Source organism: Helianthus annuus, chromosome 13 (assembly GCF_002127325.2).
Source record: "Helianthus annuus cultivar XRQ/B chromosome 13, HanXRQr2.0-SUNRISE, whole genome shotgun sequence".
Classification (NCBI taxonomy): Eukaryota; Viridiplantae; Streptophyta; class Magnoliopsida; order Asterales; family Asteraceae; genus Helianthus; species Helianthus annuus.
The window spans coordinates 50,829,179-50,845,973 of NC_035445.2; positions in this window are offsets into that span (position 1 = coordinate 50,829,179).

Genomic DNA, 16,795 nt, shown 5'->3' on the forward strand with positions numbered 1-16,795 from the left:
AGTGTGTTAAGGATGAAGTCTCGTCATGAATAATCGGATATAATGCTTTTGTGAGTTGCGTGAAGTTGTATTAGGTCCAAAAGGTCTGCAACACACTGAATTTCTCATGGCACGTTTTACGAAAGTTTGGTAACATGGTGAAAACACTTATATATAGGAAGTACCAGCGGCGTATCCACCATGTTTTAACCACATTACGTCCGTTTCGTTACTTGGGGTCATGTTACGTTCCGTGTCTTACCATACACAGTAGTACACTCTATGGTTCTCATACGCCTATCACTATAATCCCGTGTGCACCCGCGATTATACTGATTGTCGCATGATCCACATAGCTTGTACTAGTTATGTATGAATCAAGGTATACATGAATTTGAAAATAAGAATGTGTACGTAGAAGAATGTCGTATGTAAGCATGTTTATGTTTAAGCATGTATGGGACCCACGTAAGCGAATCCCTCGGATTACGCTCGCGTATAGGTACGAATGTACGAATCATGAGTAAGGATGAAAGTATGAGCATAAGTTTAAGTATGAATACGCATGTATGTATGAGCATAAACATAAAACGTGTAAGTAGTATGTGTACAAGCAGAAGCGTAAAACGTATAAGTAGTATGTGTATGAGTACAAGCATAAGACGTATGAACATAGGTGTAGGTATGAAAAATAAATATTGCGTATATGGTGTACGTTGAGACATTGCGGAGAAAAAAAAGGTTAAGTATGTAGATACGAACGATATAAATGATGTTATCGCGAGATATCGACTAAAATGTGTATGATGATGTGCATGTATAGTTGTTTAAACAAAACGTTGAGTTTGTCGAATCAAAATTAGATTGAGCTTGGTTTGAAAGGTAGAATATAGTTTGTATATGTAAAGGAACATAAAGTACTCATTGGTCATGCTTAACGTATTTTGTAATGATTGAAATGCTACTTTTGTTTAAAAAAAAGGAGTTCACGTATGTTGAAAATTGTCGGTCCCCATGAAGTCTTCTAGCCCACGTGTTTTGAAATTTGGATGACGAGTTAAGCGTTGTAGAGAAGGTTTTTTTTTTTTAAATAACTGGTTTGTTTCATTTGCATCAAAACATGAAAATTTTGGACTTTGAAAGTTCTTGTGAAAACGTCGACCCTTAGAAAAGAAATTTAGTAAAAGGACTTAGTGATTGTTTAAAAAAATAAATTTAACAAATGATTTATTGATGTTGAAAAGAGTATTTGGTAAAACGATCATATAACATCCATGAGATCTTATAAGTAATTGAGAAAGGTTAGGTTGATTTCGATTAAGAATGGAAGTCTCTAGTATGATGATATAATGTGAGCGTATTTTAGTTAATAAGTCGGATATGAAGTTCATGGGCAAGAGATTCATTAGACCGATTAATTGATAGGTAGCATTTCATAAGGTTTTGAAATTCGTGAAATAAAATGTTTTAAGACCTGATTAAGAATCTCGTGTATATGATTTGAGTGAAAATGGATGGTAGAATAAGAAGTACGTTTGATAAACAATGTATTTTGAAATCGGTATAAGTAGGTATTTTGAATAATGATAAATGATTTAGGTATAAAACATGATCGGGTTTGCATAATAAAATATTTTGAAAGAGGAGTTTTGGTAACGGTCACCTAAGTAAGGGAATCACCCCTAACTCGTTGGTGAGGTCGTTTTAGGGGAAGAGGGGTGGAGTCAATCGTCAAGGTAAGGAAGTCACTCCAATCTCGATGATACATCTCCACTAGTTGTTACAAAGAATATGAATTTAAATTATATGAAAATCATGCATATATAAGTGTATCGAAAAGGTTCGATATGTTGTGCGTGTGAAAAGAGAAATCAAAGGTAAACTCGAGGTTGAAAGATTGCATCGTATAAAATGAACAATAGAAACACATGTTTGACCAAAGTTTGGAGTGTTCCAAACGGAACTTTGACTAACCAAAGTGGTCGAAAAGTCTTCTAAATTTGAGGAGCATGCTTTGGCCTAATAAGTAAAATACTCTCGCCGACAAGTCGGTTAACGGTATTTACCCTTCCGGTTACTACATGTCCCAAATCAATCGAAATTTTGAGACTTGGCGGGATTTATGAAAAAAATGCCAAGGAGTGGAACTAGTCGACAAGGTGCGGGTTTCACCCCTAACTTGACGATTTCGTATCCTAAGTGTGGTTGGTACTCGTCGGGTCAAAATTTAATTTCGACGTGTTGACGAGGGTCCACTAGAACTTGAAATTTGAGATTTACCATTAAGATGTGGATTTCACTCCTAGCTTAATCGCGATATCTCGTGTAAAAAAAAGAATAGGTAGATTGAGAGTCGTTCACCAAATTGTGGGTTTCACGCCTATTTTGGTGAATTCGTCTCGAGTGTTTACGGATTTAGAATAGTCGAGTAAAATGCATGAGGGAAAGAGTATGTTAAAGGAATAAACAAACAAATTTAAACGCACAATGAAGCATATTAAGAATAGCACATAATGAATGGGACAATAAAACATGTATTAGCACATAATAAAGCAAATATAGCATGCCAAGTGTTAACACATAAGCGACATATATGCTTAAAAGATAAAAAAAAAAAAGGAATAAATAAGAACAAATAAGGTAGCATGCAAGTAGTTTCAAGCAAAACATAAGAATAAATCTCTAAAACTATAGACTAGGCTAAAGCATTCCTACTTTCCCTAATTCCCTATAGTTATGGCTCTGATACCAATCTGTCACACCCCAACCAATGGCGGAAACATCGGGATGAGACGAAGTGTGAAGATTGCTACAGACATCATAACGCTATTTGTGACAATATTTAGAAAATCCAAATTTCATTTCATTTCATAACTTCAAATAGTCAACATTACAAGAAATTCAAATACGACAAGTTTAACAAAACAACATGATAACATAACAAAATTTTGATACAACATTTTAAACCCTAACGTCTATATGTGTATCTAGGCATCAACGCTACTTCATTTCATAGCATCATCATCCTCAACCTGTAACATGTTTAAAATAAAGTTCAATGCAAAAGCAAAGGCGAGTATACAAGTTTGATACGTACATAGCAAAAGATAAGTTTGAACAGTTCCTCATAGCAAGCATGTGATTCAAGATAAACATTTAAACATGGCATGTGTCTAACATATCAAACCAAGAAAACGCAACTTGCTCATGACATAACCAAAGTTTCAGTAGAGGCGGGTCGTTAATCCTATAGCGCTACATATGTCAAGGTTTGGCTCGTACGAAGTTAATGATAAGTTCAACACATAAGAATCACCCAAATTTAAAGTATCAAGTCATCACATATACAAGCATGTTATAGGAATGTTCATGTGTTTAGACAAAAGTTCATGTGTAAGTTTCAATAGGTAAACATGTTACACCCCAAAAGTAGTAAAAGTAAAAAGGGGAAAAGTACGAGTATACTCACAAAGTTTGCATATGTTTTCCGATTATCCAATTGTTGACGAGTAGAGATTTAGAGTCCGAATGTATAAGGGTTAAGGTTCAAGTATGTTTAGAGTCGAGATTCGGTGTTTAAAACAACATAAAAATAAGATATGAGAATAACATGGAAAATAATCATTTAGTACATATGATGCTTGTTCTTGACACTAGGAAACTCGAAGGAGTTTAGATGTTTTCATGGAACAAGGTTCCATTAGAATCGTGACAAGTTATCATAGTCTAGGATGATGTAATCTAGTACCCCGACATATGAACACTAGTTCATCATCAAAGATTCGATTATTCGAATAATATATTTAGGTTATATAATATATGTCCAATAGTTCAAGCATGAGGTAGAAGATTAAAATCTTCATTTTGGTACCTCTAAATGTCATAGAAGTCATGTAGGAGGTAGGAAGATCAAGTCTTCCATTTAGGCACCTCTATGTGTTCACCACTACACTTGATGTAAAAAAAACAACCAAGGAGGGTCATGAACATACAATAAAGAATAAGAAATATACACACTAACTAAGAGAAATCATCAAATCATGTGAGGATTGTATGTTTGGACAACCCAAGTTGTTCCATAATCACTCATGTATCAAAGACAAAGTTTGACATGACTTGTGGGTTAAAAACCCTAAACAAAACACCAAGTTTATGAGGTTTAATCCTCTGATTTTAAATGTCTCAACCTTGTTTTTAAGCTTAACCAACCATGGGATAAGTTGTAAGCATTAGGACATAGGTATGAGATGTGTTGAACACAAGTTACATAGGTTTAAACAAGTTTTTGATGAACATAAAAACAAACAGAAAGTTTATGGACGATTTCGGGGCATTTCCAGGTCTGATTTCTCCAAGGAGAAGTCTAGGAATCGAACCCCATGATTATACAAGCAAGTAGGAAAAAGAATCGAGTGAATCGGATAAGAATTGAGTGAGTTATGCTCATTTTCGTGAAGGGGTGTCAATCTACTCGAACCCTTGCTTTCAGCTACGGTTTGGTGGATGTTTTGTGAGTTTTTAGGGTTGCAAAAGTGGTAGGGAGGCTGGTTATAAGTGGTATTTATAGGGGGAAGGATTAGGGTTTCAATTGGTTGGGCTTTGGAAGTGTTTAGAAGGGGTTACACCTTGAAACTAGCCCACAAAACCCAACTATATGGGGCTGAATTTTGTTGAATTGGGCTGCCATATTTCTTTATTTTTTTTATTTTTTTTAAAACATTATAATGAGTAATTTTGTTAATTAAGTTGTGTAATAATATGCAACAATGTTTCCCCTAACTTGTAACAAGGTGAAATATGAAATAAAACATGATTTAACTAGGTAAAAAGTGTAATGTACAAGTTTTATTTACGAAGCAAGTTCCGTATTTTACAACGATTACGATGAAAGAATGGTTATAAGAACACAAGATTTCCAAAGATAGAATTTCACGTAAGGTTTCTAAATGTAGGATGTTTGAAAACGCAGGGCGTTACATTGTAGGTCTCAACTATCTTCAGTTTAGACCATCTGGCAATGGATCTAGCTGAACCATAACCAGAAGCCACAAGCTCTACTCTTATTCTTTTAAACTTCAATGCCTCATCTGAATCCACTGTTTTGACTTTCTTCCAATTAGGTGGAGTTGGCTTTACCAGAGGATCATTGCGCATTTTTGTGATTCTGTCGATTTCTTCTCTAAGAGCATCTGCTGACTAGTCTTTGAATTGATCTTTGGTTGCATTATATGGTTTTTACTTCATAATGTTTCCAACATAATCATCCCTCAGTTGCATCTGAAGCTTAGGAATTACTGGCCTTTCAGACATGATCATGGCAGATGTTTGATAAACTTCTGCTGAAATAATTGGTATCTCAGCAGCTGTTTGGTTAACATCTGCTGATACTTTTGTTGTATCAGCATCTATTAGGTGAATTGGTGATGATGCTGTTGAAGCTATTTTCTCCTTTTTTTTGTGGTGATTTTTCTGGCGAAGATTTGGATTTAGGTTTTTTTGGTAAAGGAGAACATTTTGGTGGTGAAGGTGAATGTGTGGGAAGTCTTTTAGATGTTGGATGTGCTTCCAATGTTGTTGCTGTGGTGAAAATGACCATGGCAGATGTTTGACAAACTTATGCTGAAAAAACTGGTATCTCAGCAGCTGTTTGGCTAACATCTGCTGATACTTTTATTGTATCAGCATCTATTGGTAGAATGGGTGATGATGGTATTGAAGTTATTTTCTCCTTCTTTTGTGGTAGTTTTTTTAGAGGAGGTTTGGATTTAGGTTCAGCAGAGGATACAATTTATGTAAGATTAGCAGTGCTTTCCTTTGTATCTTGCTTCTTCTGCTTTTCCGAAGCTATCTCTTCACCTTTCTGGTTTAGGATTTCATCAATCCCTTTTTCCTTTCCAGCTTCTGAAGCTTTTGCAGAAGATTATTGTTCAGCTGACTCTGGCTGTTGTTGCACCTTTGGTTTTTGTTTAGCTTTTGAATCTGGTGGCAACTTTCTCAGTGAATCTTTCTCCCCCTTTTTGGCATCATCATCATCTTTCTCAAAGATTGATGTAGGGGTGGAGCCAGTAAGTTTGAGCAGATGTTCTTTAATGTTCATAACGTCTGCTTGTGTGTCTTTATACCTAACATCAACCATATTTCTGATAAATTCCAAACTGAAATTATGGTTACTTTCAGCCAAATTCCTCTGAGCTTCAAGTATGGGTTGCATAGAATTCCAAAGCTCATTGGAAATTTGCTGTGTGGTAGGCTGACTTTTAAAAAGCTCTATCATCTGCTTCATCAATTCTTTCATTTCAGCAACATCTGTTTCAATGGTAGACACTCTAACCGTTAAATCTTATAACTTAATTCATCACCTACTTTAATAGGATTATCTGAATTCCCACCTGTAGTGGTTGTATTTGTTTTGATAATAGGATAAGACTCTATATTATCAGAAACAAATGCTCCTTTTCTTGGTTCTGGGGACTTCCCACTGAAGCAGAGATTACAGTTGTAACCTCATCAGTGGTTGCCTTCAAGGGAGTCTTAATGATGTAACCACTGTCCAACTAATCACCAATGGGTTCAACAGTTGTAATGGTTGCTCCACTTGAACTACCACCAAGAGTTTCGTAAAACTCAACGAGCATAACCTCCTCAACTATTTATAGGATAGTAGATTGAATTGGTTCAGAAACAGTCGTTTATTGGGCTCTACTCTTAGTAATGTGTGGATGAGAGGAACTGTTTTGATTCTAAATTTCAATTGCTTCAAACAGAGGTAATATTGTTGATGGAACTTGAGAAGAGAGTTGTGGTGTAGAAAGCGAGATTGCCCTGGGAGAGGGACTTTTAAACATACTTTCATATGAAAGGTCTACTTCATGTACCCTTATGCTTACAACATGATCCTTTTATGAGCATACATGAGGAGTTTGGATGGGTTGAGATCTTTCCAACAATTGTGAGGAAGTAACAGCAGTGGTTTCAAGTGACATTTGTGTTGTCACTAGGTTAACCTCTGGGATCTCATCTTCCAGAGGAACCTTTTCATGTTGTTTGGTTTTGGTAGGCTTTTTTGGATGTGGCAGATTTCTTTTTGCATTTTGCTTGTGTGAGTTTCACAACATCGGTTGTGGTGTCATGATCACCAGGAGCAGTTGGCTCAACAACAGAGGTTTGAGCAACAGATGTGGATGCATCTAAAACAGTATCATCCTTTTTTGTTTCTGTTTTTGAAACTTTTGACTCTTTATCCATAAGTCTTGTAAAAGTTTTACTTGTAAGACTATTTATTTGAAAAGCTACCTTGTTCAAAATTTGTTTGTGACACTTGTTTTCGTAGGTAGTAGCTTAGAAGTCTTGGATACAACAGAAAAGCATTATTACGAGCACCTTTATTCAATTGTTTTCACATTTTTCACATTAGTCAACAAATCAGAAAACAGTGCTTGTGATAAATTGTAATCAGATTTTGTTAAAATAGCATAACCCAAATACTGAATGCTTAAACGTATCTCATTAAGTGCGGTGGTCTTGGCTGAGAGACAAGTTAAAAGAGTATGAAACAAAAATTTCATTGGCGGAGGGAAGTTTGGTTTGTACATAGTAACTTCCTTCAGTTGTGCATCATACCCTATTTCAATGAACTCTGTATGAAGTTCAGCTTTTTCAAAGTTGGTCTTACCTCCCAAGTCGTCCAATGCAAATGTAGTGGAAATTGTAGATGGAGAAATTCGTACCACACTTTTCCCGACCTTAGATGTGATGGCAACCGGATTATTATCTTCAGACTCTATTTCAGCATTAAACCAAAAATGTCAGAGTGTTTCCGTATGAACCAGAGCATCGGCAGTAAGGATTGATTTGTATTTTGATGGCGTTAAAAGGTCAATTATTGAGTGAAAGCTGGTATTTTTGTTGGTTTTCTCGAAGATGGGGAGGTCGTTGTGAGGGTTTTTGATGTTCAGAGACATGATCGGAGAAGAAGGTGATTTGGGATGAAACAAGGTTTAAGTTGGAGGGTTTTTAATATGTTGGAAACTACTTTTGAGAATTTTGAATTCGAGATGGCAGTGGTAGAAACTCGATTTAGGAATGAAACAGCTTTTATATAGAGAGAAAAAGTGAATGCTGACGTGGCAATAGTTACAAATATCTGATGGCTAACATCTGTTGTGACAACCCGTAACTTTGAGGGAAAAACCTGTTCGTTTCATTTTTTTTATAAATCCTACGTGTTGCTATTTGATGAAATAATTACATTTTATTTGTATCACGTTGAACCGACCTGAAGCGTTTGAACTTAGTGCACATCGATTCGACCCACTCGCATAACTGGAAACTTACGGGGCCGAACCATAAACTTGACTAATATACACATATTAGATTAGTGGATGTTTAAATACCTTCTTGTGAAAATAAAAATAAATAAATTAATAAATTAATAAAAGAAAAGAAAATATAACAATCAAATATGCAAATGGTTGACACAAGTTTGCCGCCCTTTTTCCTTTCTGTTGCCTACTTTCTTTTGGTCGACCCCAGCCCAACAAACATAAGAACTCAGCCCCAACAAACCCTCTTCGGCCCATTCCATCCAAACCGCCACAACCCTCTCTTTCAATATATATGTTGATGCATGCGATAGCAAACCCTAAACACCAGAAATCAACCGGCGACACTGTGACAACCCCTCTTCTTCGACGTGCAGTAGCAGCCCCCATCTTCATCGATTCTTCTCTCTCTCGCTATCTCACTTTATATCTTTTCAAGGTTAGTTATGTTTCGGTGTTTGTTTCGGTCCGACTTTAGCTTCGTTTGTTGCCTGTGATTGAATGATTTCATGAAACTATATGAGAATATATAGACTTGTTCGATGATCTGTGTATGTATTGTACATGTTTGATGAAACTATAGGAAAGTACGGGCTGTGCGATGACATGTATATGAACAGTTTAGGCTCGATATTATACATGATGGTATGGACGATAAGTGTTAGTTTGCACGTGATATATGTAATATAGGATGCCGGGGTTCGCTTTACTCGTACCGGTCGATTTCGTGTCAAGGCCATGAACACGGTACATGAATCTTAGTAATACTTGTTTACGTAACTATGTATATGTATGCGTGTACCCGAAAGAAAACATAAGGATTATGTACGGGAACGAGCTCCGGTTCGACTTCAGTATCATAATCCTCATAAAGAGTATATATAACCAACATAAAACATAAAGAACACATAACCGTACATAAGCCTCATAATTTACTTCGCATGAGTGTGAGTACTTGTATGCGTGACATCATGAAGGTGATTATGTTCGACTGTGCTTATGTACTTGATCATGCCTATATGCTTGATAATAATGATCCTTCTTGTAGTAATGAAAGATGTTGAATGTTGTTCAAAATAATGAATTATGATGACTAAATGGGATGCTCTGTTCATAAAAACAGTTCACTAAGATGATAGTAGGATATAATGGTGGTAATAACATGATGTTTGATGTTGCTGTGTACATGTCGAAAGTGAAGCTGGGTTTTTGTAGAAATACAACCTTACATGCGTGAAGTACAACCTAGTTTCCATATTTTGAGTGATTGATTGTGAGAAAAGAATTGATGATACTGTTGAGTGAATGGTAATGTGGGTTTTTATGAAATGCACAAGTGAATATGCATGGGGTACAACCCACTAGAAGGATGTATGATTTGAATTGAATGATCATTGTTCTTTGTTTTTTTTTTCGGTTGAACCTAGGATGATGATAGATAGGAATGTATGATATGACCAACCGCACAGTAAATGCCTGGTCCCACACCTTTGCTTCTTACGTTTGTTTTGACCGCACAAATTTCATGCAAACGTACACTGAATCCTAAATCATGAAGTTTACTATGGACCGCACACTTGGGCAACATGAACCTAGATTGGGCCGCACAGTAGGATCGAGTCGCACATTTGTAATTTGATGTAACGGACTCATTTTTTTTTTACATCACAAGATAACATAAATTCAAACGGACCGCACACCCGGTTGTTTTGAGCCAGGTTTCAGCTAGCCGCACACCTTGATTGGGTAGCACACTAGGAGAGGCCCAATACGTTTATTAGTCCACACCCACTTAACTATTTACTCTATTTTGTGCAAACTATTACTGTTATAATATGCGAAGATTGTGTCATACATGTTGGTACAAAATAAATGATGGGTATTCTTTGTACACTACTTGTAGACTACGTGATAAATGTGAAATACGTGATTACTTGATACATGTATGAAATACGTGATTCATTTACAAACGGTCCTAACGATTGGTAACCGTAATAGGATGTGGTTGACCACCCTTAGCTCAAGAGACCCTTCTGTTTATCTGCCGAGCAAACCAAGGTGAGTTCACACAGCCAAGGCATGGGGTTCCCAGGGTGGGAATGGGTTTGGATTATTACTTGTACTTATCTAGCTTATGGTAACTAGTTATATGGTCCTCGGGTGAGGAAGGGTTATTGATATGATACGACTAGACTAGTGATGCTCATAGAACTGATCTTCGCACACACGCCAGGGGTTGGCCGCGATATTATGACTAAACATTCGCACACATGCCTAGGAAGGCCGCGAACTATACTCTAAACTTCGCATACATGCCAGGGTGGCCGCGATACAAACATACCTAGTCTAGAATACTTGGAAACTTTCCCTAATCTTCGCATACATGCCTAGAGGGCCGCGATACGAACCAATACGATACATGACTTAACGAACGAACACAAGGCTTACTTTACTATTACTATTACTGAATTGTTTACTGTGAACTCGCTCAACTACTTGTTGACTCTCTTCTGCATGCCTTGCAGGATCTTAGGTACTTATGGAGCTTGCACAAGGAGGAGCAGGTCGTTGTGAGACATGGATCGAGGATGCCATGTTAAACATTTAAACATTTGAACTTATAATTTACATTGGGTTTACATACTTATGCTTCCGCTACTTAAATTATGTTTTTATTGAACACCAGTTATATTGTGATGGGTTGTGTTGATTACTTTTAATATTTAAATGCTATGTTCAATATGATTGGTGGCTTGATCCTGGTCATGTCACGCCTCCAGGCGGTGATACTCCGCGTGTGGATTTTGGGGGTGTGACATTTGTCCACGTCAGAACCTCTCTTGTGACAATGGATGACAGTTGTTTGGAAACCTCTGTTGACCGACTACAGAGGTTGGGAACAATGTAAGTCAAACAGTCGTTAGATAAACAGAAGTTATCAGAACAGATGATAACTTTCAGCAGTGTTTTTATTTTTAGCTAACATCTGTCCACGTCAGAACCTCTCTTGTGATAATTGATAACAGTCAGCAGTGTAGTCAATCAACAGTCATTAGGATAAACAGAAGTTATGACAACAGAGGATACCTTTCAGCAGTGGGTGTATTTGTAGGCAAGCAGAGGTTTAAAAAACAGTTGTTCTCAACAGCAGTAAATCAACAGTCGTTAGTCTAACATCTGCTATTAGCCTAACCACTGTTACTATAAAAACCTCTGTTGAGCAATTTAAGATTGAATATCATCTATTGTTCGTTAACATCTGTTGGCCCATAGCAGACCTTTGCATCTTCAGACATTTCTTTATCAGCAAATGCTCTCTTTTGTCAGACTTTAGCTACAACAAACCTTTTACAACAGCAAATATTGACTCTTTGTAATTTGGTACCGCAAATTCTTCCAAAAAACTGTTATTGATGATCAAAATTCTAGTTTTATTTTGTCTTTACAATCATCTGTTCAGACTTAAACCAACCTTTAATCCTTTTAAACCTCTGTTGACTTAACAAACATCTGTTCAGTCACAATTCAACATCAACATAATCTAAATCAAACCCAGAGACAATTACACATCAACAACAATATCAGTCTGCATTCCTTAGATGTTATTCGAAATTATATAATAATACTTATACTTACTAAAATAACTAAAATGAAGATGCGACAACAAAGATTAATAGTATTAAAATTTATTCATTTATTTAGCAGTGCAACAGTCGTTAGGATAAACAGTTGTTTCATAAGAATGAGAAGAATGATAACATGGCATGCTTATACAAAGGTTTGCAATTACAATGTTCACCTACTGTGCAACATCTAATCTAATGGACTAACAAACTCCCAACATCTGCTATTAACCTAACCACTGTTACTCTAAAAACCTTTGTTGGCTCAACATATTTTGAATATCATCTGTTGTTCTTTAACATCCGGTCTCCCATAGCACACCTTTGCTTCTTCAATCTTTCCTGATCAGTAGATGTTCTCTTTTACCAGACTTTAACTACAACAGAACTTTTACAACTCCAAATATTGAGTCTTTGTAATTTGGAGGAGCAAATTCTTCAAAAAAAAACTGTTATTAATGATCATATTTTATACCTTGTTTTTATCTTTGCACTCTTCTGTTCACCCTTAAACCAACCTTTAATCCTATTAAACCTCTATTGACTTACCAAACATCTGTTGACACACAATTCAACATCAACATAATCTAAATCAAACTCAAACACTAAATAAGTAAAAGTAAAATGCAACAACAAAGATTCATAAGATTAAAATTTATTCATTTATTCATGACATTAAAAGATCAATAATTACATAACATACTGAACAACGAAACTTTCAAATCTAACAATAACAACAAGAATTAAGAAATTTTAGCTTCAACTCCATCAATTGCTAAACCTCTTGATGTATGTCCTTCAGCATCACCATGAACTCCATGTCTCTATCACCGCACTCTATATTACTGATAACACAATGATCACGAACAAAAGTTGAAGGCATCCGCATCAGATTTCTGGAAACCAGCTCTCTCATGAACAGGCCAACGTGCAGTCCATCAAAACATCTCTTCAGCTCTCGAAGAGTAGCCCTATCCTCATACTCCTGTTCCTGAATTTGCCCGATAAAACGCTGCTTTAAATCATCTGATTTTGCAGAAGTGTATGACGCCATTTTAACAAACTATATTACTCAAGTGATGTGAAAGTATGATATCTTCGTAGGAAAACGTGATGAAAAACAGGCGAAGTGGCAATGAGTTTATATAATAGTGAAAGAAATCAAACTTAAACTCATTGTACATTTAATAATCTAATCAATCAAAACGTGTAGATGTAATATAAACATATTAATTTATATTTCAAAATAGCAGTCTTTTAATGCAAAAACATTTTCAAACCCCAGCTTTTATGGGAAAACTATAAAATTAAATGTCAAGAAACCCAAAAGACAAATTTTAGTACTTCAAAGAAAAAACCGATTATCATAATTACAATTAACCTCTTCATTTACCATATAGACGCGTTTTAAACACTATAAAAGACCGATGATTAGTTTTGATTCAAAACATCAACAAATTGTCTTACAAATCATTGTCTGTCAAAAACAAATCAAAATTAGAAAATCCAACAAAAATCTACATGGCAAACAGATGCTCCTACCACTGGTCAGACAACAGCGATGTTAAAACACAATTCTTGATGTGGTCACTCAAAGAAAAAAGAACAGACGAAGAACTAAACAGAAAAGTCAGCATAATCAATGACACTAATTACAACAAAACCTGGAACAACATATCATTGCTTGATAAAGTCCTCCACTCTCCTCCATCAGATTTCCAGAAGAACGCAGAAGAGTTTCTGACACAACTTCTAAAACAGGATCAGAAAATCTGCAACATGTTAACTGATCTGAAAAACAAAAGAGAGCATGAAATCACATTGAGAAAGTCCAGAGTCTACAAAATCCTAGCAAGTGCTAACTCTAGTGTGTAATAGTTTATACATATTTCAGTAAATTTTTATTTTTCTATATATGTTTATGTTTATTTAATTTAATACTCTCAATATGCATATTTACATATTCTAAAATGTCACTATCAATAAAAACTATCAACATTATCAACACTTGTTTCTTCATAATCAAATAAAACTACAGTTAATAAAAATAACCTACAAACCTAAAACGCAAGTCTCCCATCAACGAAGGTAGCACATATAACTTTTCACGATGTTGCACCAATCTGTACTTTCTATAAAAGAAGAAAATCTCACTAACATAAGAAAAGCTGAATTTTGATTTAACGATGTTGGAACAATGCAACTCTCCCATCAAAGAATGTAGCACATGCAACTTTTCACGATGTTGCAACAATGATACTGCAACACCGATGTTAAAACGTAGATGTGTGAAGGGAAGCTTCATTGGAACGACGATGTTGGAACAATTATACTGGAACAATAATGTGTAAACAGAATCTACAAATGTTCGAACACATGATATTGGAATGATAATGTGTAAACAGAATCAACAAATATTCAAACAAAGAACTGTAATCGGAGATTAGCTGGCTGAATCATGAGAGCTATGCATTTGAGACAGAGAGATATGTTCGCAGATATGGGTGAGAGAGATAGAGTTGAAATTTGAATGTGGAGCCAGATTCATATATCTTATTTATAGGGTTCGAATATATGGTTTGAATTTTGAATCTGGAGCCAGAAATTTGAATCTGGCCAGAGGTTTACTTTGGTTACGAAGAGCAGAGGTTTGAATGTAAAGTGAAGAGCAGAGGTTTTAATTGCGAATGAAGTATAGATGTTTGACTCTTAAGTGAAGGGCAGAGGTTTGCGTGAATTTTAAAGTGATTTTAGATATTAGGCTTTATGATGCAATAATGACATAAGAAAAGCATTGTTGGATAGCCTCTCTGGCTGCCACATCAGCTCTTCTTATGTCACTCAGATTTCTCCTTTTATAGAAAGTATAGATAGATATAGATTATTAGTCAAGCTTATTCGGTGTTTAAGATTGAGCTTGAGGCAATACGGTAAATGATAAAAGATTAAGAATATCTGAATAGTAAAACGATAAAACCTTTATTCGGGTCAAATCCGATTAACCAATTCTTTTCAGCAGAGGCGTATCTGAAAATTTGCGTACCCTGTTCGAGATTGAAAAAATGTGCCCTTCCGTTATGTTTTGTTATTATTTAAAAAAAAAGTTCAAATTAACATTGGGCTCAATAAACCTAATTTCAAGTGAGCTAAATTCTAAACCATAAAAAATGATTTGTAAATGAGCCTATATTGGAAGTGGTATATGTTTACTGTTTAAAAAAAAATAACATATACGTATCAGATTTTTTTTAAATTGCATGCCCCTCGAAATTGCGGGCCTTGTGCGGAGGTCCTCCACGAACACCATCAAAGCCTCTCATGCTTTTCAAAATCCAGTAACTTTTATATCCATTCATAAATATTTAAAAAAATCATTAAAATCAAGAATTTTATTACATTTAATTTAATTTAAGTATAGCATTGCTATTTTATTTTAAAAAAAAAATTAAAAAGTTGTTTTAAAAGAAAAGTTAGACCATTGTTGATATATGTTGCGTAACTATGGTCCATATGTTGAATTAAGTTTTACACTTTATTTATTTTTCATTTCGTATATCTAACACAGTTGTATATCTTTAAAAGATATGGTGGCTAGAAGTTGAAGGAGATGTTGATTTCGGTTTCCCTATTGAGTGTTACAGTCTGTATTTCCATATACATCTTGGAAACTGTTCGAAAGACAGTTTATATGGTCCATCCAACAATTATGAGGTTCATGGTTGGGCCATGATCCAGTCCAATTTAAATTTTCAATATCAATGGGTCAGCATGCAACCTCAACATACTTTCTTGATGAGCAAATGGCTTTTTATCATGTGGGAGACTTTCTTGTTGAACAACCATCTGAACCCACTAAGATCAAGGGCGTAGCTTTGTGGGGCGGGAGGGGGCGGCCGACCCCCTCCCCCCCGAACTTTTCACTCAGTGGTGGAGAGTATGTAGTTTTCGTATGAAATTTTTTGGTATATACGTTTTTGACCCCCCCCCCCCCCCAGTTTTATAGAAATTTTTGGTATATACGTCTTCGACCCCCGATCAGAAATCTCAAGCTTCGCCTTATTGACCCAGATCGATTGTTCCCATCAAAAAGGAGGTTTGTCTTTGGATTCTGTACTCACGATATTGGGCCACATGACTTATTTAAAAGACACATATAGGCTTGAAGGTTCATATGTATGGGCTGGGCTTACTGGCCCTTATATGCATGGGTAAAGCTTATTGTTTGGTTTTGGGCTTTATATATTTTGTACTTTGGTCTATTGTTTTTCAGCAGACTTTTTTGTAGTTTGGAGGGCCCTTTTGGGTCAACTTATGCTAGGAGCCAATTCAGCTCATCTAAACTCAGTTCATATATAACCCAACTGAACTCAAGCTAAAATCAAATTCGCTTCACGTGTAATTTTAAAGTTTGAAATGGCTGGTTTATTATGTATTATTTATCTGATGTTTACATGGGATTCAGATCAAGAGAAAACTCCTAAGAATTGTGAGAACTTAGAGAACTCGGCCTTCCCGTGCAAGTTTCCCCCATTTGTTGCACACCAGTAGATTAAAACGTTACAAAGAAGGTTGTAAAAAAAATTGAAGTGGTGTGTTTGGCCCCTTACAGCTGTTGCAAGAAACTGAGAACTCGGCCTTCCCGTGCAAATTTCGTCAGGCCGGTTTTTTAAGTTCTCAAAACTCGCAGCCTGTTTAGGATCGTTTAGTATATTAAATACAAAATATTTATTATGTAATATGTTATAGTATATTAAATACAAAATATCATTTATATAAATGAAAGGCTTGTTTAGTCTCACAGACGTAATCAAATTTGGTATATAAAGCTAGAATTCAGGCCCGTTTATTAAATGAGCTCTAATTTAGACTTGG